The sequence below is a fragment of the Bos grunniens genome, chromosome 7 (genome assembly GCF_055505025.1).
Source record: "Bos grunniens cultivar Pamir isolate PY7600 chromosome 7, Bosgru_T2T1.0, whole genome shotgun sequence".
Classification (NCBI taxonomy): domain Eukaryota; kingdom Metazoa; phylum Chordata; class Mammalia; order Artiodactyla; family Bovidae; genus Bos; species Bos grunniens.
The window spans coordinates 75,029,720-75,055,000 of record NC_141171.1 but is presented as its reverse complement, the minus strand read 5'-3'; the positions used below and the strand labels follow the sequence as shown (position 1 = coordinate 75,055,000).

Sequence of the window (25,281 nt, the reverse complement as noted above, 5' to 3'; positions counted from 1 at the left end):
CTGGAAAATCCCATGGATGGAGGAGCCTGGTAGGCTGCAGTCCATGGGGTCACGAAGGGTTGGAGATGACTGAGCGACTTCACTTTCACTTTTCACTTTCACGCATTGGAGAAGGAAATGGCAACCCACTCCAGTGTTCTTGCCTGGAGAACCCCAGGGATGGGGGAGCCTGGTGGGCTGCCGTCTATGGGGTTGCACAGAGTTGGACATGACTGAAGTGACTTAGCAGCAGCAGCAGCATACTACTGTGGCAATATACATTAAGAATTCCTTTTGTCCCACTTCTGTGTTTTGTTGCTTGGGAATATGTATAATTCTTAGCTTGATTCTCTCTTCCATTATTTTCTCTCTCGTGAGTCCTGTACTTAATCAGGAACATTTAACAGCAATGTAAGGCAGTATACAGTTAAATGTAAAATTGAGAGAAGTGGAAAAGGAGACGTGAGAATAAACTCAAAATATTACTTGAGGCTGTTAGAAAGGGTAACATGTGATTTAGTATGTATAGGATTGAACAGACCTAAAAGATGTGCATGCGTGCTACATCACTTCAGCTGTGTCCAACTCTGATGCTATGAACCATAACCTGCAGGCTCCTCTGTCCATGGGTTTCTCCAGTCATGAACACTGGAGTGGGTTGTCGTGCCCTCCTCCAAGGGATCTTCCCAACCCAGGGACTGAACCCACATCTCTTACACCTCCTGCACTGCCATGTGAGTTCTTACCACTAGCATGACCTGTGAAGCCCACCTGAGGGTGATATTTAGGTAAATGTGATGGGAAAAGTAGCTGGTTATGAAGTGATTTCACCTATTTGGGTAATTTTTAGGTGAAGATATTTTATGCATGGCTTTATTTACAGGCTGAAATCCACACAGTGGGTTTTATCTTCACAGTTTTTTAAGCAAGAGTGATGTTGTCACAGACATGGTTGGCATCAGGCTAACACTTCTTAAGTGTGAATCAGAAAACAAGAGAGGGAATATGACTAGTGCCATAGAACTGCTGATGTTGGCAGTGAGGGCAGTGGGAGGCCTCAGATTTATCAATGTTCAGAGGCAGCTTGAGGTCTGTGAGTCAGGAAATAGAGGTCGAATTGGGAAAACCTAGAGTATTAGGGATCCAGATTAATACCCAAGAACAACACTGCTAAATAAAGTGGAAAGAAGGCATAGAAACTTGATGGTCAGTATTATCAGGAGTATACCACAGCAATGGACTTACTCCAAGATGTCTGATAGGATCAAGATCGATGCACTGGAAGTATAATTCAGGAAGCCCCTCCAATCTGCCCCTTATTTTGGGCCAAGGCTTCTACTTCACTAGAGAAGGTCTTACTTGGATCCTTTTTTGATCCCAAATGAAACAGAAATTGCAGGACACTAAGAGACTGAGACTGGTCAGAAGATTTCATTCTCTATTTAATTCCTGTCTGAAGTTGGGATTCTTGAATTTTCTGAAAAGTCTTTGCTGCTGAACTGATGTACCTTCAAGAGAATGGACATGAACAAGTAATTGGAGATGCATTTCTAGCAATGCTACCAGTTTTGTGAAATTGGAGAGAGACAGAGAAAGAGAGGTGGGGGAGTGAATCTCTCCTTTATTGTTTCCCTTATGGCAGAAATTATGGACCTTTGGTGACAACCACTCATGACATTTGTTTTACGTATTTGGATCACTGTTTTTTTTTTATAAAATCTTGAAAAGCAAAGACACGCAATTTCTAAAAAAAGACACTGAATTAGCCAACCTGGAAAAGCTGAAACTAAAGCCTGCAGTGAATGAAGCCAATGAGAGAAAAGGAAAATTATATCCTAGCATCTAGAAAGGCGTAGGAATCAGAGATGCCAGATAGTTTCTAAAAGTGAGAATGGCAAGAAGTGGAAAATCGGGATAGGTTAAACTTTTGCGTCATGAGATGACTTCTCTTAGCTCTCTTACCTAGAAGCTGCTCCTTGTCCACCCTGGTAAAAAGTGGGAAGTTCCCACTGGCGAGGTTTGTACAGCTGGGGATCACAGTGAGATACTGAATGTCTGCAGCTTGAATGGTGAGATCCCCTGTCCCTATTCTGAAATGTTTCAGAATACTGACAGCTAGGCTTACACCCCCAACAGGAGGAACCCACGAGTGCTGACAGTTGGGTGCTCCTCAACCAAATGGCTCACTCTCTAGCCCACCATCTGATTGTGACTGGAAAACCACGTGGATGCATTAGTTTGCTAAAATTAAGAAAACATTAAGTAAAAAAGAATAACTCACAGCCTGTTAAACCATCTGCTTCTAACACACAGATACTTGTCATGAGGCAGGAATGAGGGTTCATAGACCATACAGGGAATTTTCCCAAGGGTATCCTATCACAGATGGGAATCCTTGGGTCACAAATATGTATATAAAGAAAGTCATTATAGAGATTGACTGTTGTACCTCCAAGTATGGTCCTATCAGAGTTATACTGGGGAAATGGATTTAATTGCAGAGATACCTTATTTGAGACTTTTCAAAGCAAGTATCGTAAGAGATGAAATCTTGGTTGTCAGAATATTTCTCACTGCTGCTTTATTACTATATCCATTCTTTCTCTAAGTTGCAATGGCGCTTCCAAAAGCCACATCCCCCTGGGCTATGTTTGTTCATTTATTCATTCAAGAAGTATTTTCTAATCTCTTTTATTTCATTGGGCACAGTTCTAGACAGTGAGAAAGCAAAAGAGTCCCTGATCATGGAATGTAATTTACATTCAAGTGGGAGAGATTGACATAAACAAATAAAAACTATATTTTTTCTTTCCTTTCTTTTATGAGGGTTGACTTCACCCTCTTCTGGGACCAAAAGCAGAGAAGTGATTTACATTCTAAATTTTTTTTTTTGAAATTGGGAAATTGGATTGGAAATCAAAATGGGAAATAAAAATTCGTACTTTCTATAGAAAAAATTAGCTCTTGAGATGACAGTGGAACAGTAAAAAGTGTTAACGGAAACTGGGAAATTGAAAGATCAAGATAAGTGAATGGGTTAGTGAGTTATACTGTGTTAAGCTGTGAGCAAAAACCACTCTGGAAAAAAAGCGCATAAGCACATAAATATAATAAATACAGGCACAACTATTATCTGAAGTCTTGTTCAATTTCTGGGAGATTTCCTCACCTTCATTTTTCATCTCTTCCATTGAGTTACACGCATGTGCGCACACATACCCCTGTATATAAGCACACACCTATATATGTACTGGTGGTGGTGGTGGTTTGGTTGGTGGTGGTGGTTTAGTTGCTAAGTCATGTCTGACTCTTGTGATCCCATGGACTCTAGCCTGTCAGGCTCCTTTGTCCATGGGATTCTCCAGGGAAGAATACTGGAGCGGGTTGCTATTTCCTTCTCCAGGGGATCTTCCCCATCCAGGAATTGAACCCGGCTCTCCTACTTTGCAGGCAGATGATTTACCAACTGAGCTATGAGGGAAGCCCCGTATATGTACTATATACATATAACTGTAAGTATGTATATATTTATTTTTCCCCATAGCTCTCTTTTGTTCTGTTCTTTCTTTCCTTTCTCCCTCTCCTCCTTCCCTCCCACTTCTTTTCCTCCTCCTCCTCCTTCTTTTAATAGTATCATGTTCTTACTTAATGTATATTATAGCTTGCCTTATCTTTTGAGTAAAGCTGGGATAGTTTATTTAAAGTTTTCTTCTCCTTGCAAAGACTCTGCTTCCTTCAAGTTGCTTTTATTTCTTTCCAACTCTACCTTATATGTTTGAGTCTTGTTTCCAATGTTGGTGATTCTTCAAGAATAGGACAATAAACAACTGACAGGAAGCTCCTGAGTGCATGTGTGGGGCTTCTGGACTGTGGGCTTCCTTATAGTTTGATCTCAGTGGGCCCTTTCATGAAGACAATTCCTGATGGAGAACTCCTTTTTTCCATCTATTATCTTCTGCCTTAGTTATCTATGCCTTCTGCTCTCCATCTAGAGAGTAAACCTATCTTATGTCCTCTAGAGGATAAATACCCTTCGTCCTGTTGGGCAGAGATGATGCCCAAACTAACCATAGAACAGGGAAGGGAGCGGGATGTAGCTAATCCCAGGATTCTCTAACTACTGCTTTAAGTCTTTCCAGCTGTCCTCTTTTTTTTAATTTCACGTCCATGTGCATTCCCAGAGGACCTAATGTTGCCAATTCCAGAGCCTTTGTAGATTCTGCAAAGCATATTGAGCTTCTTCTTGGCTCCTTCCACTGCAAACTTAGGACTGAGCTTCCTTTAGATTCCTTCCCCTTAGATTCTTTCCGACTTATCCATCCAGCTTTCGAAATTGTGCTGCACTTGTACCTTTTTCCTTTGTCCTTAAGGTTTGTGCCCTTTAAAAAAGTTCTGTTCTGATGTTTTAGTGTAGTTTGGGAAGGGAGTTAAACAAATGGAAATTCACCTGAAAGTCCCCCTTGTTTTCTTAAGTATTTAAAATATTGCAACAATAATTCAAAGATACATGAAATTAAAATTCAAACAACCCATGAGTATATCAAAGAAGATGTGGCTATATTTGCTCTTCCCCTACCTTTGGATTTCACACTCACTTCTCCTGAGCTAAACAGTATTAACTATAATAATGATTATTTTCCCAGTTTTTCTTCTGTGCATTTACATATGCTTACTTATATGTCTCAGAAAATAATTGGGATAGTATTAAACACATGATTTTATATTGTTTTGTTTGCTTATTTTTTAAAAATGGGTGATCTTTCCACATAAATACATGTAGTTCTTTGCCATTCTTTGAACAGCTGCAATCTAAATGGTGGTGCCATATTTTATTTAACTTCTTCTCTATTGGGAATATTTATTTTTTTTCAGTTTTTCTGTATTATAACAAGGCTGTAGCGAACATATTTGAATAAACTTTCTTTGCACTTGCACAAGTATTTCCTTATGAAAATGTTCACTGGCTCCTAGCCTAGGTCTGTGTTTTCCAAACTTAACTCAATTGCATTCCATTTCTTTTTTTTTAAATATATCTACATAACTGTTTAAGCCCAAAGCATATTATTATGTAAAATCTTATTAAGCTATATTATAATTCAATAGTTTTCACATAACTTTTCTTCCACTTATGTGTACTATTCTAAACTTAATTTTCTCCTTAAATTAACTTTTATTTTGTTTACAATGGAAGCTTTATAGTATTATTTCTACTCATTTATATAAATAGGAAAAGAGTGCCACTTGACATGAATAGATGGTAAATATAAAAGTAAATGCAAATTTAATGAGAACAATTTTATTGAATTTCAAGTGGATGTGGTTGTTTTCTGTCTTTTTTTAAAAGAGATATTAATAAGTGTTATAATAGAGCTGTTGAAGTCATATTAGTACTAGTCAGCCTCAGTATGGGCTGTTCCTCTGTCTCTATTGCTTTTTGAGTTTCTATATGACAGCCATATATACACATGTGATTTGTATGACACAGCTTTTTATCTTTTCTTGAATTCTGGTTATTGTTTTTTTCTAATATACTATTTTTATTTTGGAAAAAGACCTGTGTTTTTTTTTTTTTTAATTTGTTCTTTTTTAAAAGTTTTTATTCTAGGTTTTAGTATAAAGTTGATTGACAATGTTGTGTTAGTTTCAGGTATACAGCAAAGTGGTTCAGTTATACATATACATGTATCTATTCTTTTTCAATCTTACAGTCTCTTATGCCCTTTACCACACCAAGCACAGTGTTTTGTACATGGTAGATGCTTCATTAAAGCAATAGAATGATTTATTTATAGGCTTAATTGATTACCACAAATGAAATGTTCATTAAATAAAAACTTAGTAGAGATGTTCCAATTATCGAGCCATCTAAATTCTCATAATGATGTAACTGTGAGACTCTTCTTTATAATACTGCAACATTAGAAAACATAGTACAAGGAGGACTTTCTAGTGGTGCCACTTTTCTACTGAGTTTCAGCTTATGTTCATCATATTTGTTTCCTTAATTTGAAAGCCTAAGCTCCCATAACTTTTTAAGAACTAGCTGATTTCCATGTCTCTGAGTCACTTCTGGAACGCATTTTATCTTAATAAGAATAACCTACCAAGCAAGAAAGCCAGCAGGCTCCTCATTATCATTCTCTATGTAGAGGAGTTTATCTTTTGGCTGCCAAACTTGAATTCCACACTGTCCGACTTTAGCAAATGGATTGTTTTTAATGGGTAAGTTTGAGTGACAAAGGCAGAGAGCAAGCCAGTGGCCTGTCCTCTCAGTTGATAGGATTAGATCTGACTGAATAAAGACATGTGATGGGCTGCAGACTTCAGGGGATAGTCTGCAGTGCACATTGGCACTTCTGAGCAGCATTAACATTCTCTGCCTGCTGTACTAACTCCTTAAAATGCCATTTGCATTGACGATGGTATAATTGACATTGCTCCCCAAGGAGCTCAGAGGATTGTGGGGAGGTGGAATCAAAGAAAAGTCATCTCTTCTGAAGGTTCGCCTCTGGTTACAAAATGCAGAGAGTAAAGGACTCTTGTTATTGAGTGATGTCATATTAATAAAAAAACAACAGGCACAAAAATCTATCGTCACAATTTTCCCAGTAGCCTTTTTATTTCATCATGTATAATCTTTCTAATTGCCTTCATAGCATTTATCTAGCTGCATGATATTATTATTATTATTATTTTTGCACTAAGTATCTGTTAAGATTCTTTATGATCTATTTGCTCCCATTAATCTCTCTTTATAAAAAGTTAAACTTGTGTAGTTCCAGCAGTAGCTTAATGCCCAATCAGACAGTTGTGAACGTGTATGAGAGACAAGGCTTGGGCAGAGGACTCAGTATTCAACCTTTGCCACAATTGGAGTTGAAATCACTATGAATGAATGTGACCATTTAGGGGTCAAAGAACAGCCGCAGTATGTTGAAACTGTAATGCAGAAAGACACACACACAGATATGAATAAAAGTTTAAATGAAACTGTCAGATTTCAACAAGGTCAGTTGTGATATATTTACTCCCTGGATTTGTGCTGGATCAGTGTTTATTAGCAAAATTTTGATAAGTGTTTTGTGGACAATAGGTTAAGTAGAGGAAGTAAGTGATTTCCAACTGGCATTCTTTAACAGGTATAGAAGAAATAACTGATTATTTATAGCATTTTATAGAAGTTAAATCAGACAAAAGACCATAGATAACCAAAGTAGAATACAATCTCTAGTCCAGTATTGGCTTTTCACACAACAGTGGATCGAGGGATAGTTGTTTTTCTTTGTTTATTTTATTTTGGGAAAATGCCAGTAAAAAAAATCTATTTTCTCTCTTAAACATTTATTCCAAATAGGAAATATATTGATACTTGGTTTTAGAAAACATAACCCAAAGGCATTGGATTATTCTGAACGGCCTTCTAAGTCACCCAAGAAAGATCAAAGTATGTTTGGTGCTATTTTGAGGTTGTTCACTTAATTGTATTATAATCTTTGAACTGTTAATCTCTATGTGTTAAATGTGTCTTAGTGCATGTTTGGTTGCAAAGAAAAGAGAGCTAATCAAATTTGCTTCAGGACTTACTGTAAATAATAGAAGGGAATCACAGAGCAGGCAGTTTCAGGCAGTATAACTAGACATTCAGGTGAGTAGAAGAGACAGAAACTCAACTCAAACTGGCCAAAGCAAAAGAACGATTATTTCACAAACCTAAAAAGCCCAGGTGAATCAATACATTTGTATCCAGGTGCGTAGATAAGGTCAGGAGTTTGTCTCTGTCCCTAAGCTGAGCTTTCCTCTCATTTGGCTTCATTCTTAGGTAGGCTGCTTCCTCCTGGTGATAAAGTTGCAATTTTACCTTTACATCCTCAGATCTTAGCAACCCTGGGAAGAGACATTCCCTCTCATAAGAGTTCTTGCAAAAATTCTGGATCTGGCCCTTACCATTTCAAATTGAGTCATGAGCTGGTGGCTACACCTATAATTATGACCCCATTGGTTGGGAAGCCTCTCTCAACTACTGATCACTACAGTTGAGGTGGGAAGAGCAGAGACAACTCCAGCAGAACAAGTTGGGAATAAAGAAAGAGTGGTTCTCTGAAGGAACAATGAGTTCTGTTAAGAGAAGTGCAGTCGATGCTGTTGGTGCTCCTTCCAGATCCTATTCTCAAGCTGGAGCATCCATCCCTGAGCTGCTCTGCATGTTTGCTGCTCACAGTGCGGAGCTTCCCTCTTCTCCAGATAATTGCCTTCAGCAGAGGAAGCAGCTCATCCGGAAAGTAAATCACCCCTTTCTCCAGCAGCTTGCACCTAGTCACTATTTGATTCAAGGGCACAGAGGGCCACCTCTTTTCTCAGGGAAGGAGTAAGGTAATAATGCACGTCATGCTCCAGAGTTCAGAAGAGAGCACCACCTTGATTAGCTCACTCCTGTGTCCATCCTGCTTCCCTCACTCCCTTGCTCCTGAGAGCACAGCCTTAATTGATAACTCCTTCTCTGGCTCTGTTTCTGGGGAACCTAAACTAAGATTTAGGGCTGGATGTTGGACAGGGAAAATAATTGATGTCCATTCTAAACAAGAACTGAGATCTTTTTCTTCATCTCTCCAGGGTTCCTTCAGTCCTTTCCTTTCTCTGAATGTCTGTCTCATTCTTCTCTTGGAAGACAGCTTCCTTAACTTGCATAGCCCCTGATTCTCAGTTTTCTTGCTGATTCTTCTCTTTTTTTCTGACCTGTAAATGTTGTAAATGCTGGAATGCTAAATTCTAAGTCCTGTCTTTTTAATCTATCCCCATTCCCTGAAAACTCCACCCAGTTACATGGTTTTAAACAGCTTTCACTGATAATTTCCAAGTTTTCATCTCCAACTTCATCTCTCCTAGAGTCCCAAACTCAGATGTCCAGTTGCCTCCTTGGAATTTGCACCCTCAATGATAGAAGTGGCATTTCTATCACACTTAGTAGAAATCTTGATCCCACCTTCCAAACTCATCTGTCTCTCTGAATCTTTCCCATGATTAGAGGAAAATGTTCTGGCAGATCAAATATTCTATCAGAGTGATCCTATCACAGCAACAGTGGCCATCTACCTGCTTATCGTTTGTGAGATTCAGACTGTGACTAACAAAGCCATAGTATGTAGTAAAGCCTCATAGAAACATTTTCTTATACGCTTCACCCCAGTAAGGGGTGAAGAGGAGTGTGGAAGCTTCTTTTATGCAGCTCTTTCTAGAGAGAGCTGAAAAAGTTTCAATTTTATAAGATAAGGTGACACTAGGAGGAAAGGCCCAGGTACAAACAGGGCCTCCTGGTTCTCATGCAGATACAACTTACCAACTCAGGTAAAGGTGGAAAATGTAAATCCTCCTTGATTTTCTTATTTCACAAGAGGGGAGTTAGAAATTGCAAGAAGAAGGAAGAAAATGAGACAAGTTCATGAAGAAGCAAAGCTCTCCCAACTGGTGTAGCAGCCCTGCACTCTGGACATTTTGAGCTGGATGATTCTTTGTAGTGAGAGGCTGTCCTGTGTGTTGTATGGGGCTTAGCAACATCCCTGGCCTCAACCTACCAGAAGCAAGTGGTATCTCCCCTCAACCCCCATCCAAAGTCATGGAAATAAAAATATCTCCAGATGTTGCCAAATCTCCCCTGGCATCCAAAATTGCCCATAGTCGAGGACTTCAGAATCAGAAAGTAAATAGATGCATGTCAGACTGTCACCAAACTCTCCAACCAGTTGCAGCCTTTCTTCTTGAGGGGAGAATCCAGTAAGGGCTGAAGAGGAGTGTAGAAGCTTTTTAATCCTTCTCTTCCAAGAGAAAGCTGAAATTTTGGCCCAAGTTTCTATTTTATGGGACAAGGTGAGACTAGGAAGAAAGGATATAAGAAGATGTTTCTATGAGGCTTTACTGTATACTGTCTTTTCACAGAATGTTGAGATGTAGTTTATACATTTCCATTCAAATGTGTGCTCAGTTAAACTCATCTTTACAAACTGACTTGTTCATAGATTTAGAGCTAAGACCTTATGCTGTCCTTTCAAAGTATCAGATAAATATGCAAACAAATTGTCAGTTTATAAGACAGTGCGTAGCGTTTCAAGAAACAAAGGAATTTTTTCTCACTTGGTTCTTATTTTAATTTTAGGAGACATATCTATTAAGAGATGCATGATAAGTGTTGAATTTAGGAGTAGTAGCCAACTCTGGTATTTCATCCTTGTTTCACTTGACTTGCACTTTTACCTTTGACTTCATGGAAAATCAAACCAAACTAAACTTAACGTATCTCTAGCTCAATTTTCACAATATTGTCACTTCTATTCTTTAAAAATATGTTAGTCCATGGTTATTAAATTCTTTGATTTTAGTTTCATTGATTTCAATTATATTTTCTTACCATTTTGCTATTTTTTTCTTCTCCGTCTACTTTATATTTGCTTTTCTGCTCTTGTTTTACACAGGTTATATATTCTGGCATCCTGCTGAGAAGTGCTATACCATTTACAATGTTTTTTCCTTTGTTTCTACTAGTAAATCACTTTCAGAGTTATGGTCTCATGATTCTTCAGTGTGACTTTTCTTCTTAATGTTTTGCATATATCATCATTCTTTGAGGACAGCTCTCTCTATCTTTCTATTCCCCAGTTAGGAAAAACTTATCCAGATTCAGTGTTTACCAGCAGAGATTGGTGCACATTTCTTATGTTTCTTCCTTGCTTGTTAAATTCTTCTATCAAATTAACAATAAGAAATTAGCTTTTTTCCCAATGCTTTACAGATTTTAATACAGGAATTCTTTTTTTTAATTTTAATATTTTAATTTCATTGGAGTACAGTTGATTTACAATGTTGTTAGTTTCAGGTGTACAGCAAAATGTTTCAGATATACATATATTCATTCTTTTAAAGATTTGTTTTCTCATGGGTTATCACAGAATGTTGAGTAGAGTTCTCTGTGCTATACAGTTGGTTTTTTCTGGTTCTCTGTCTTATATATAGTACTATGCACATGTTCATCCCATGTGTGTAATTCCTAAATACAGGAATTCTTAAATCCTACTGCCTATAACCATAACATTTTGAACTGATTCCATGTACATACTTCAGTAGATACTTCCTTTAAGATCTTCCTTTCTTAGCCTTTCTAAGACTTTTCTTGGAGAATTCTTTTCTTGGAGAATCTACACCTTCTAGGGGAGGTATCGCTCTGCCTTCTTTCTTCCTTTGTCTCCTATTTATATTTTTGAGAGCTGTTCTTCTCAAATAACAAACTGACTAGCTATGTCAGGCCAAAGGGGTTTGATATGTTGGAAGAAATGAGAGAATTGTACCATTATCGGGATATTAGTTGGGCATCAGTACTCATGAGGGAATGAAGTTTCAATGTCTTTCACCTTTGTGACTCTTGGTCCGACTGTCATATAGGGGCTGGGAGTATCCAACTGGGCTGAGACCAGGTCACATGTCTGGCTAGAAAGTGGGGAGGTCTGGTTTCTCCTTGTGTAGTGCAGGGCTCCAGGGCCCTGTCTCACATGAAAACACACATGTTGTAGATTGAATTGTGTCCCCTCAAAAGATATGATGAAGTCCTGATCCTTAGTATTTGTGAAGGTGACCTTATTTGGAAATAGGGTCTGATTAACTGAAGTAATCCAGTTAACATGAGGTCATATTGGATTAGTGTGAGCCCTAACCCAAGGACTGGTGTCCTAATGGAAAGAGGGAAATTTGGAGACAGCTGCACAGGAAAACACCCTGTGATAATAGAGGTAGAGACGGGAATGACATAGCTGCGAGGATTGCTGGCAACCACTAGAAGCGAGGAAGAGGTAAGGAAGGACCCTCCTCCAAAGCCTTCAGGGAAAGCATTGATTTCTCAGACTTTCCCAGATTTCTCAGACTCTCAGACCATAAGTGAATAAATTTCTGTTGTTTAAGCCATGTGATGGTTTCTTTTGTTCTTGGAGTCCTAGGAAATGAATACAACACGCAATGGGAGATTTCTTCTGAAACTGTAAAGGTGGCAGTGGATGCTGGCCAATATCAGAAACCCAGTGGCCCAGTAAGGAGATGGTAGAAAGAGACAGTGTCCTGCCCATCTCCCAGTAGCACTCTTTCAGCAGCTGGATGCTCACCCTGTTTTCTTAATGACCAGATTCTGGGTCTTATAGGAATCAGGCCAGAGTGGAAAAGGAATCACATGTCTTCCTGTCTGCTCTCTGGGTTGCTTTATATAAAGAACTAAAGCCTGGGGAAGAGATTTATTTTCTTTATCCAATTTTATAAGCCGTAATATTGTGAACATTTCATGCAAAGATGGGCTCAATAAAGGACAGAAATGGTATGGACCTAACAGAAGCAGAAGATATTAAGAAGAGGTGGCAAGAATACACAGAAGAACTGTACAAAAAAGATCTTCACGACCCAGATAATCACGATGGTGTGATCACTCACCTAGAGCCAGACATCCTGGAATGTGAAGTCAAGTGCGCCTTAGGAAGCATCACTATGAACAAAGCTAATGGATGTGATGGAGTTCCAGTTGAGCTATTTCAAATCCTAAAAGATGATGCTGTGAAAGTGCTGCCCTCAATATGCCAGCACATTTGGAAAACTCAGCAGTGGCCACAGGACTGGAAAAGGTCAGTTTTCATTCCAATCCCAAAGAAAGGCAGTGCCAAAGAATGCTCAAACTACTACACAATTGCACTCATCTCACATGCTAGTAAAGTAATGCTCAAAATTCTCCAAGCCAGGCTTCAGCAATATGTGAACCATGAGCTTCCAGATGTTCAAGCAGGTTTTAGAAAAGGCAGAGGAACCAGAGATCAAATTGCCAACATTCACTGGATCATCGAAAAAGGAAGAGAGTTCCAGAAAAACATCTATTTCTGCTTTATTGACTATGCCAAAGCCTTTGACTGTGTGGATAACAATAAGACTGTGGAAAATTCTGAAAGAGATGGGAATACCAGACCACCTGACCTGCCTCTTGAGAAATTTGTATGCAGGTCAGGAAGCAACAGTTAGAAGTGGACACAGAACAACAGGCTGGTTCCAAATAGGAAAAGGGGTATGTCAAGGCTGTACATTGTCACCCTGTTTATTTAACTTATATGCAGAGTACATCATGAGAAACGCTGGGCTGGAGCAAGCACAAGCTGGAATCAAGATTGTCAGAAGAAATATCAATAACCTCAGATATGCAGATGACACCACCCTTATGGCAGAAAGTGAAGATAAACTAAAGAGCCTCTTGATGAAAGTGAAAGAGGAGAGTGAAAAATGTGTATTAAAGCTCAACATTCCTAAAACTAGGATCATGGCATCTGGTCCCATCACTTCATGGGAAATAGATGGGGAAACAGTGGAAACAGTGTCAGACTTTATTTTTTTGGGCTCCCAAATCACTGCAGATGGTATTTGCAGCCATGAAATTAAAAGACGCTTACTCCTTGGAAGGAAAGTTATGGCCAACCTAGACAGCATATTAAAAAGCAGAGACATTACTTTACCAACAAAGGTCTGTCTCGTCAAGGCTATGGTTTTCCAGTAGTCATGTATGGATGTGAGATTTGGACTATAAAGAAAGCTGAGCACCATAGAATTGATGCTTTTGAACTGTGGTGTTGGAGAAGACTCTTGAGAGTCCCTTGGACTGCAAGGAGATCCAACAGTCCATCCTCAAGGAGATCAGTCCTGGGTGTTCATTGGAAGGACTGATGTTGAAGCTGAAACTCCAACATTTTGGCCACCTGATGCGAAGAACTGACTCATTTGAAAAGACCCCGATGCTGGGAAAGATTGAGGGCAGGAGGAGAAGGGGACCGCAGAGGATGAGATGGTTGGATGGCATCACTGACTCAATGGAGAAGAGTTTGAGTAGACTCCGGGAATTGGTGATAGACAGTGGAGGCCTGGCGTGCTGTGGTCCATGGAGTCACAGAGTTGGACACGACTGAGCGACTCAACTGAACTTTACTGAATATTGTGAAAGTTTGGAAATACCATATCTGTTCATCTTTATTTTAATCTTTTAAAAAATTATTATTTTTGGTCCAGTTGCTCAGTCATGTCTTGATCTTTCCAACCCCATGGACTGCAGCACACCAAGATTCCCTGTCTTTCACCATTGCCCAGAGCTTGCTCAAACTCATGTCCATCAAGTCTGTGATACCATCCAACCATCTCATCCTCTGTCATTCCCTTTTCCTCCTGCCTTCAGTCTTTCCCAGCATCAGGGTCTTTTCAAATGAGTCAGTTCTTGACTTCAGGTGGCCAAAGTATTCGAGCTTCAGCTTCGGCATCAGTCCTTCCAATGAATATTTAGGACTGATTTCCTTTAGGATTGACTAGTTGGATCTCCTTGCAGTCCAAGGGACTCTCAACAGTCTTCTCGAGCAGTACAATTAGAAAGCATCAATTCTTCAGCACTCAGCCTTCTTTATGGTCCAGTTCTCATATCTATATATGACTACTGGAAAAACCATAGCTTTGACTATATGGATGTTTGTAAGCAGAATGATGTCTCTGCTTTTTAATATGCTGTCTAGGTTTGTCATAGCTTTTCTTTCAAGGAGCAAGCGTCTTTTGATTTCATAGTTGCAGTTACCATCCACAATGATTTTGGTGCCCAAGAAAATAAAAGCTGTCACTGATTCCATTTTTTCCCCATCTATTTGCCATGACGTGATGGGACTGGGTGCCATGATCTTAGTTTTTGAACACTGAGTTTTAAGCCAGCTTTTTCACTCTCTTCTTTCACTTTCATCAAGAGGCTCTTCAGTTCCTCTTCGCTTTCTGCCATTAGAGAGGTATCATTTGCATATCTGAGGTTATTGATATTTCTCCTGGCAATCTTGATTCCAACTTGTGATTCATCCAGCCTGGCATTTTTCATGATGTACTCTGCATCTTAGTTACATAAGCAGGATGACAATATACAGCCTTGATGTACTCCTTTCTCTGTTTTGAACCAGTCCATGTCCATTTAAAGAACATTAAAAGAAAAATTATTCATTAAAATACTAAGCCAACAGAATCAGTTAGGAAACAAAAAAATGTAGCTGCTTTTGAATAATAATTATAATGATTTAATGCAGATAAACTTTTAAATAATTATAAGAGAATAAAGACATAATCTTGGACTTTGAAATACTTCTGAGAACATTTTGACCAATAATTTTTTAGCTTGAAATTTATTTCAAATGTCAATCCCAGGAGTGTTATTGAGACAAAAACAAAAAACTATCTAATTTTTAACTTTATCCTCTATTTTAAAGTTTGAACAAGCTAAAAAAATAAGTATTTTAGGGCCATAAATTTTTTCAAAAACCAGAAATCTTTCTCAGTTTTACTTTTGTTGAAGATATGTTTTTTGATAAAAGAGCAAAGAAAGCTATTATTTTCTTCAGCAAATTTCAAGGCATCTGTTCTCATAGATAAGATATTTACAAATGAAGACTACCCAAGATAATTTAAAAAGCAGTGAGACTTGATGAGGGGAAATAGGTATTTTATTTCTGTACCAATGCTGCTGTCACTCAACTCTACAGAGAAAAAAGGAACAAGAAAAGGACAGAGTCATTTACCTTTAAATGCTCAAAAGGTGCAGGTGTCTGTGCAATGGTTTGCAAATGAAAAGATTTTTCTTCTTCCTACTCATTTTTTTTAGATCTCCCTGAACTAGAGGAAAAAAGTAATTCAGATAGAAAATTCAGAGTCAATGAAAATTTGTATGTGGGGGAGCTTGTAAAATTAATTTTAGTTGCTAGGCCTTTTAATATCAGAGTGTGTCCTATGCCCTGTGCCCTCTTAAATAATCATTTTATGTTGCTCAGGGCAGATATATTTTGGAAATGGCACCTCTATTAACCTTACTTGTATACCTTTCAGAGAAAAAAAATCACTGGAGGTGTATTTTGAATGCTGCCCATGTTGAGCAGTTGCCACAGAACATTAGTTTGAAATCTAAACGGTGTCTTGACTATTCTTTTCAGGTAGGAGAGAAACAAGGTGGTAAAGGAACAAAGATGCTTCTCACTCTGAATTTCTGTTATGACATTGTGATGCTATGTAAGAGGATCTGGAGAAAACAAGGATCAAAACAAGACATTTTAAAAGAGAAAGAAAAATAGCTATAGATGTCACAGTGCCAGACAGTTAAATGATAATAACTGATGTTTATTGAGTACTTAGAGAATGCCAGCATAGCACTAAATGCATCACATATCATAGCTCAGGGGTCTCCAAACTCCAGCATCTAATGCCTGATGATCTGAGGTGGAACTGGTGTATTAATAATAGAAATAATGCACACAATAAAAGTAATGCACCAGACTCATCCTAAAACCATCCCCCCACAGCCCTGGTTGGTGGAAAAATTGTCTTCCATAAAAGTGGGCTCTGGTGCCAAAAAGGTTGGGAACTGCTGCTTAGCTCATATTTTCTACCAATAGTGCTAATATCATCTTGTTTTTATAGGTGCAAAAACTGAAGCACAGAGAATTTAAGAAACGTGAGATCCTGTTGAGGAAAAAAAAAAAGAAATGTGACTGAATTCTCACCACTAGTAAATGGTGGAACTGAGACTTGGTCCCATAGTTTGGCCCCCTGAATCTTACTCTTTACTTCTCTACTCTCCTACCTCTCTCCTCTGTAATACCTCTTCCATCTCTTCCCATTTATATGGGTACAGGGTGTAGATTTCAGTGAATAAGTGGGATGACTATAAATTTCCAGATGCATGATACCACTTGTAGAAAATTTATAATAGATTATGGTGGCCTTTATTGATTTCATCTGTTCAGTGTCTCCTCTCTCTTATGTTGGTATCAGCATGCTTATTTTGCTTAGGGAAACTATCTCTCCATCATTATCTTTGTTTGAGTGCCCTGGATTCCCCTGGCTAAAGGATAGACTCGGGATGCAAACTAGTGGGGTCAGATCCTCTGTTCCTATATTTTGAATCTTCACAGGTATGGGACCAAAACAGCTCAGTTCTTCTATCTTGATGAGGGTGTCAGGAGAAGACTGAATAGAGCTCTTGCAGTTCATCAGGATTCCTGAAGCTCCTCTGGCTGGGCCTTCTTAGAAGTGTATTATGTTTGTTTTCCTTCACCCTGTGAGCTGTCCCAGGTTTCCTTTCTGCCTTAAGAGAATCAGATTCTGTATGTTTTGCTTACAACCAGAGAACCATATTGGATCCCTGACAACTGTCTCTCTTTCATGAAATTGACATAGTGATGCTGGGGGAGGGCCTCTATCAGTTCAGGTTGGAACACCAGGATGGGGGTTCACGACTTGAAGGAAAGGTGCTTGGGAGTTTGGGGCCTGTTGCCTTCTTCCTCTGAACTGATAAGGACTTTGTTCTTCCCTGCAAACAGCCATTTACCATTTTGTGTCCCTGAAAAGTTAAGTTTTTTTGGTAAAAATAAATTCTTGTTTCACTCAGAAACTCCTCTTGTCCAATAGAAAGGAATGTAGGCCAAAGAGTTGACTTTTGGTAATAGCTTATTGTTATACAACTCTAAAAAGTTAAATTTGTCTTTTGTCATTTATCTTTTAAATGAGGAAGAAAATAGTCTTGATTGACAGATGTGAAAAAACTTAAAATGGTTAAAGTCATTACTATGTCCTAGGGGAGAGCAGGTAGACACAAGTCACTTCCTTACTCCCTCCTCTCCTGAGCACCTCTTGATAACCTCCAATTCTCATTGCCTCACAGGGTCTTGAATTAACCAGACTGTTTTAAGTATCTTATATAATTGTCTTTTCTGTGAATGCCTCTCTCTAACATGCCCATTGAGCAAACGTCTATTAATCCTCCAACATCTCATTCCAACAACTTTTCTTCCCTTACTGTTCTAAGTATAGCTGATCATTTTGTCTCATCGTGTTAATCGATGTGATCTTATCTTATTAGAAGATATATTACACAGTATTTCAGTTATTTAACTACAAGTTCATTTCCATTATTCGACTCTGACCTTCCATAGGGAAGCCCCTTGCATTTTTGCATCTCTATTTTGTCATATTGAAAATGCTTAAAAAATATTGAGCACACCTTGACAAAATTACCAAGAAATCTTACCATTTAAAGGAACTCTGTCACAGATTCTCTGTAGGTTTAAAACTTTTTGGAAAATGTTAAGCTTATTTCACAGTGGTATGCTTTCTAAATCATTTTTTCTCCACTATTAATATACTTTTGGATCATGCTACTAAGTCTATTCAGGCTGCTGTAAAACAGAAAATTATTTCTCATAGCTCTGGAGGCTGGAAGGTCCCAAATGAGGGTGACAGCTAGGTTGGGTTCTGGTGGGGACTAGCCTCTGGGTTGCAGGCTGGTGTCTTCTCAATGTTATCCTCACATGACAGAGAGCACACAGGAAGTAAGCTCTCTCATGACTCTTATAAGCACACTAATCCCATTTGTGAGGGCTCATTTCATGATCTCATTTAATCCTAATCAGCTCCCAAAGGCCCCACCTCCTAGTACCACCACACTGAGAGGTAGGGGTTAACATACAAGTTTTGGGGAGAACACACCTTCAGACCATGATGCTAAGGTTGTTGTTGTTTTTTTTTAAGTTGCAGCTCAGATATGAGAAACTGCCTGCTACCTGCATAGTGCATGTCTTCAGGACTTGATGACTGTCACTTTTCCTGTGGGCCTTTCTGTATCTCCTACCTCTAAATCCCTAGAAATGTCATTAGACATGTGTTTGAAATAGACATGCCATACCGAGTTAGAGCAACAAGGGAGAAAAAGAAATTCTCAGCACATTTTGCACTAACCATCCAAAAAATGGACTAGGAGGTTGCTGGGGGCTATGCATCCATTAAAATGTGTGATTGACAATGAAAACTGTATTATTAAAGCAGCTGGAATTTCTAACTTCATATCAAACTGGTTTTATTTCATCTTGGGAAAGGACGGTCATCTTCTGCAGTCCTTCTTGTGGTCTAACTTGTCTTGATTTTAGGAGACACAGAAATATCCCAAGTAGCAGAATAGAAAGCAGTAATGGGAGAGTACTCTTTAGAAAAGCTTTACATTTACATGTATTTAGAGACCTATGGCAATGGCACCCCACTCCAGTACTCTTGCCTGGAGAATCCCAGGGACGGGAGCCTGGTGGGCTACCATCTATGGGGTCACACAGAGTCGGACACGACTGAAGCGACTTAGCAGCAGCAGCAGCAGCAGCAGCAGAGACCTATGGGGCTTACCTGCTCAGCTGGTAAAGAATCCTCCTGCAATGCAGGAGACCCCGGTTAGATTCCTGGGTCAGGAAGTTCCCCTGGAGAAAGGATAGGCTGCTCACTCCAGTATTCTTGCCTGGAGAATCCCCAGGGACAGGGGAGCCTGGTGGGCTACAGTCCATGGGGTTGCAAAGAGTCGGACACAACTGGGTAGTGACTAAGCACAGCACAGCACAGAGACCTGTCAGTGTGGATCCACTCTTAGGACAGATTTTCCCTTTCATCTACTCTCTCCTGCTACATACATAAGTATTTCCCAAAGGGTGTTTTGGGGACCATTACAGCATTTCCCAGATGTCTTAGTGGTAAAGAATATGCCTGCCAATGCAGGTGAAGCCAGTTTGATCCCTGGGCTGGGAAGATTCCCTGGAGGAGGAAATAGCAACTCACTCTGGTATTCTTGCCTGGAGAATCCAATTCATGGACAGAGGAGCCTGGCAGGCTACAGTTCATAGGGTCACAAAGAGTCAGACGTGAGTATACACTCACTTTCTCTAAGTATTAATTGATGTTAAAGGGAGGAGCAAAAATAATTTTTTTAAGCTAAATAAGTTTGGTAAGCACTGGATTAAACAGGTGGAGCCAGATTCTTCACTGTCATACATGTTAATCATAAAGGAAGATGAATCGTTCAGCTCAAGCCTACTCAACCAGGGACCCTCACAGAGAGTGTTCCATGTAGTATGTTGAGGCAAACACTGCTGGAATAAATGACCCAATTCTTTCTTAAAAGAACAAATTCAGGCTCATGATTGTTGAATATTTTGTAGCACTGCTAGGGTTCATTCATGTGTTGTTTTTAGCCCCCAGAGAGCTTTAGAATTAATTTGTTGTTTTCTGTTCTTTTTGATGAATTGATTTTATTCTGTTTCTTGCTTGATTACCTTTTTCTAGGTACTTAGGATACTTTGCCTTTATGTCTTTTCTGTTGTTTTTTTAATGGCTGATACTAATGCCAAAGCATTTCCCTCTGCAGAACAAAATAGAATAAAACAAAGAAATAAAATCTAAATGCCAATAATTCTTCCTTAATGTCTGCCACAGGGAATTAGCCAAAGTCAGTAGGATGAGTTCCATAGTTATAACTCAGGCTTGGTGAGTTGTGAATCTGGTGCTGCTCTAAGTTTGCTGACTGGACAGATCTCATTGTCTATAAAATGAACATGAGGCTAATTGGCCTCATGAGCAAGTTCATTTTTTACAAATTCAACACTTTAATTAATTCAAACTATCTAGTCAAGGCTATGGTTTTTCCAGTGGTCATGTATGGATGTGAGAGTTGGACTATGAAGTAAGCTGAGTGCCGAAGAATTGATGCTTTTGAACTGTGGTGTTGGAGAAGACTCTTGAGAGTTCCTTGAACTGCAAGGAGACCCAACCAGTCCATTCTGAAGATCAGCCCTGGGTGTTCTTTGGCAGGAATGATGCTAAAGCTGAAAATCCAGTACTTTGGCCACCTAATGCGAAGAGTTGACTCATTGGAAAAGACTGTGATGCTGGGAGGGTTTGGGGGCAGGAGGAGAAGGGGACGACAGAGGATGAGATGGCTGGATGGCATCACTGACTTGATGGACGTGAGTTTGAGTGAACTCCAGGAGTTGGTGATGGACAGGGAGGCCTGGCATGCTGCGATTCATGGGGTTGCAAAGAGTCGGACACAACTGAGCGACTGAACTGAACTGATATTTATTAAGCATCTTTTATTGGTCCTAGGGGCATAGCAAATAAAATAAATGTGACTGTTTCCTGGAGTTTTCTATCTGATGGGATAGAAAGAAGAAAAGAGACAACTATAATGTAGGTGGATAGTTGAGAGTGATGAGTGAAGTTTAGAGGAAATACACAGAAAGTCCATCTATTTATTTGATAGAGAAGTTATTCACACACACACACACACACACACAAAAACAATGGGAGGGGAAGGATATTCCAAATATGAAAGAAAAAATCTGAATACAGTTTTTATTGAGCATGTAATTTGTGTCCCAGGGCTCCCCTAATAGCTCAGTGGTAAAGAATCTGCCTCCCAATTAGGAGACCTGGGTTTGATCCCTGGGTCAGGAAGATTCCCTGAAGAATGAAATGGCAACCAACTCCAGTATTCTTGCCTGGACAATTCCATGGATAGAGGAGCCTGGTGGGCTACAGTCCATGGGTCATGAAAGAGTCGGACATGACTCAGTGACTAAACAACAAACAATTATTTTTGTTTGTGTCCCACTGTTCTAGGCATTGGAGATAACACTGATCCAGTTTACATGGAGACATACCCTTCACAGTCAAACCTGTGAACTGTTAAAAGAGGTTCAGGGACACATTTCTGTGGCAGCACAGAGGAGGGAAATATTTTATGGCTGGAATATTATCAGGTTGACCGATATGTGGTGACTGAGAATCATGTGTGTAGTTGTCAGTTGCTACCTTAAGGTGTCCCTAAAATAGCTTGAGATCTATTTACAAGGCAAGAATTCTTTAGGGCACAAGTGTTTCCCCAACATTGCTGCAACATTCACCACCTACAGCTCAATCCTGTGCAAGAAACCTGCTACTACCATGTTGTCTCAGAGATTCGGTCCCCCCTTGTTCTTTGGCTCATTGAGTAATTAAGAGACTTGGGAACAGTTTCTTGCTGCACTCTTTCTGTGGTCCATATTGGATCGGTTTGCTATTTACATTTAACTGCAATCTTCTCTCCCCTGAGCACGCGACTTCTGCAGTCACTCTGTCTCCTGGTCCTCAGATGTGCCAAACCTTTCCTCCTTCGGGCTTTCTCACGTATCTATCCTCTTGATGTGGCTTCTGCTGTCTGTGCTTGAATAAATCATCTGACTCATAGTTTAAGTCTCAGTTTGAAGCAGCTTTTCTTAGGAATTTCTCTGATCTACTTCTTTCCTCACTGGAAAAGACCCTGATGCTGGGAAAGATTGAAGGCAGGAGGAGAAGGGGACCACAGAGGACAAGATAATGACGTCATTGACTCAGTGGGCATGGATTTGAGTAAACTCCAGGAGGTAATGAAGGACAGGAAAGCCTGGCATGCTGCAGTCCATAGGCCACAAAGAGTCGGACACGACTAAGCAACTGAACAACAATCCCTTTCCTACAGTAGGTTAGGTGCCACAGTACTTTTTTTTTCATGCACTTATTACATAACAATTAAGAGCACATAAAATTATTAATTTGACATTTACAAATATACTTTTTATTCCACTAAAAATTGATGAGGGCAGGCATTGTATCTGTATCTCTTTGTTGCTCCTTGCTGCATTTCCAGCGCCTACCATAGAGGCTGATATCCTAGTAGACATCCAGTAAAATAACTGTTGAATGAATGAATTAGTGAAGAGTAAGGGAGATTTTTTTTTTTGCATAATTCCACAGAAGATCAGAAATGACACAATAGTAGAATGGAATGAAATGTCAGCTCTGGAATTCAGATAATGATAATTAGTATAACTTTGTATGTGATATGCCAGTGAATTGTGTTTTAAAAATTACTGTAAATCTAGACAGTAATTCTACTAGTGTGAACCTGAAATGCAGAGAGGTGAAGCAACTTGCTAAGACTCACACAGCAGTTTGTGGAGGAACAAGCATGGACCAAGGTCCATCTGACTCTGAAACTTTCTTCTACTGTATCATGTAGCATTTCATTGATTGTGAGCCAGAGGGACTGGAAGTGAATTACAGAGGTATAACCAATGGCTGGAGGGACCAGGTTGGCATAATAACTCAATAACGAAGGATAGTGTCCATAGACCAGAACAATTCGGAGGCAAAGAGAAGTATATTGTGCCTTGAATTTACAGAGATTAAACATGGAGTCTTGGGTGGTTGAATGAATAAGAAGCAATGGATTAGGGATCTGAATAGAGTTTCTGTTCAGAGAGATCCAGACAGAGGGGGACGCTCTGACTCATGATCTATGCAAGAGACCTGAAGCAGAGGCATCCAGAAGAACATGTGCCTCCAGCCTGTCTGAAGTGTACTGTGCTGTGCAGACCACCCTTCCCACCCCCGGTGCAGAGGCAGACCTAACTAGGAGAGAGGCTCCATCATTGCATGCTTGTAATCATGTATGTGCTTCAAGTCTGTTTTTATCTGGCTTCTCTTTTTCCAGTGAGCTCCATTTGAAATTCCTAGATTCGGTCACCTTATTTCTATTTGACTTTCCACCTGATATGTATGTAAAGTGCCCATTTTTCTTTTCAATCTTAAATTGGCTAAATTTCTTTTCTTGCCTGAGAAATGGCAAGCCCAGTTTTAGATGTCCTACATTGTTTTAATAAGACATATGAGTACTGTGCTTAATTTTGCTTCTATTTTACATAAAGCCTTCTTATAATACTTATAAATATATATACATACACACATTTTAGAATTTTTCTTAGTGTGTATATATATGTGTGTGTATATACACTAAGAAGTATATATTCTCTCTATAACATATAGCATCCTATATAAAACCCAAAGTGTACAAAAATATATACTATATATATTTTAATTTGTATATATAAATTGACTTTTACTTAGGATATTAGTTATCTTTAGTTGGTCTCCATGGAGTTCTTCCAGATGAACAAGTTTGATTTATTGTCGGTTTATTTTTCTATGTTTTTGTTATTTGAGGTAAATAGCTTTTCCACAAGATTGCAATTTATCTGACAATAAAATTCAGTGCTATTTGATTTGTTTTTGTTTTGTTTTTTGTTCTCTCATAGGTCGGTTGCCCTTGGGATATGGCCTTCGGGTTTGTTTTCTGTCGCAGAACACTCAGAATACTGCTGCCTAGCTTCCCAGACTATCTTACCCTGTCTTATTCCTAACCTCACGCTGATCTGCATGCAGTGAAGGCTTCTGAATCACTGGTTATACTTCCCGTGTTTTCTATGACTCTCAAGCTAATCATCTGAAATGGACTCTTAATTTTCTCTCCAATAGGAGATATTCTAGGATGATGCTTTATAGTGAAAAACAACCTCAAAGTAAGAAAAAAACAACAATAACAACAAACACCATCTCAAATTAGAAATCATGAAATAAATTTAGAATCTAGAAAATTTTGCATCTGCAGTGTTATTTCTGTGCAAGGACAGTTATGTGTCTTAGTTGAATTTTTTTCAATTAAAAATGAAATTGAATGATGTTCTAATTTTCCTATAGCTCTTCAGCACTCTTCTAGAGATGAAAACCAGCTGCAGAATATTATTTTTTCACAAGTTTGAAAGATGCTTTATATTTTGGAAGGTCTGTGTATAAATTTTTCAGATAAATTCTCCTTCATCAGCTTTCTTCTCTGTAGAGAATGTTTATACTAATATTTAGACACTATGACTTATTGTTCTCATCTTTGTTACTATCATCATCAACATCATCATTGCTCATTTGTTACTTTGAACCAAATCCAGCCATAGTTTGTCAAATATTGTGATCCCTAAATTTTATATTTAATTTCTCTTCACATGATCCATTTTAAATTTACTTTGAATGTATAGGAAGCCCTGAATAAATGTTATGCCCTTACAAATATCAACTCTCAAGAATTATTTCCCTTCATTTTACTAAAAGCACCAGAATAATAAATTTTGTGCCATAATCTCAAATGAATGATGTTGACACTCCCAGCCTGGCATGGTAAATAACCTCTTTCTTTCTCCCCTGTTATTTCCAGAGTCCACGCAGATATCACTAAGCAATCACAAAATAGTCTCCTCCCCCCAAACATTATTAACCTATCAGGAAGCTTTCCCTTCACCCAGGAGAAACCAGACACGATTTTTAGAGTTCTTGACACAGAGTTACAAACATCTGCTACCAACTGATCCTAGTTGGAGGGTGATCTAAGATTGTCCTGGAGCATGATCTAAGATTGTCCCCCCTTCTATTAGTCTTAAGGCAGCAACACTCTCTCTTCCTTTATTGACATCTTTATCTCCTCTGGTCATAGTTGCTTTCGAGATGATGAAAACAAGAGTTTGTTTGTTTTAAAGAATAATGAAAATATAAAGCAATGGAGGACCACAGTGATCATGT

General features: G+C 39.0%; 1 long non-coding RNA gene across 1 annotated transcript in view; it reads left to right on the top strand.

Annotated features, from left to right (window-relative positions):
• Positions 1–24,308, top strand: part of LOC147369837 (uncharacterized) — a 122,922-nt gene extending 98,614 nt beyond the window's left edge. The window contains exons 3-4 of the long non-coding RNA XR_015168584.1: positions 3,430–3,491; positions 23,970–24,308. This is a non-coding gene — a long non-coding RNA (uncharacterized LOC147369837). The remainder of the gene's footprint in view (positions 1–3,429; positions 3,492–23,969) is intronic.
• Positions 24,309–25,281: the final 973 nt, after the last annotated feature.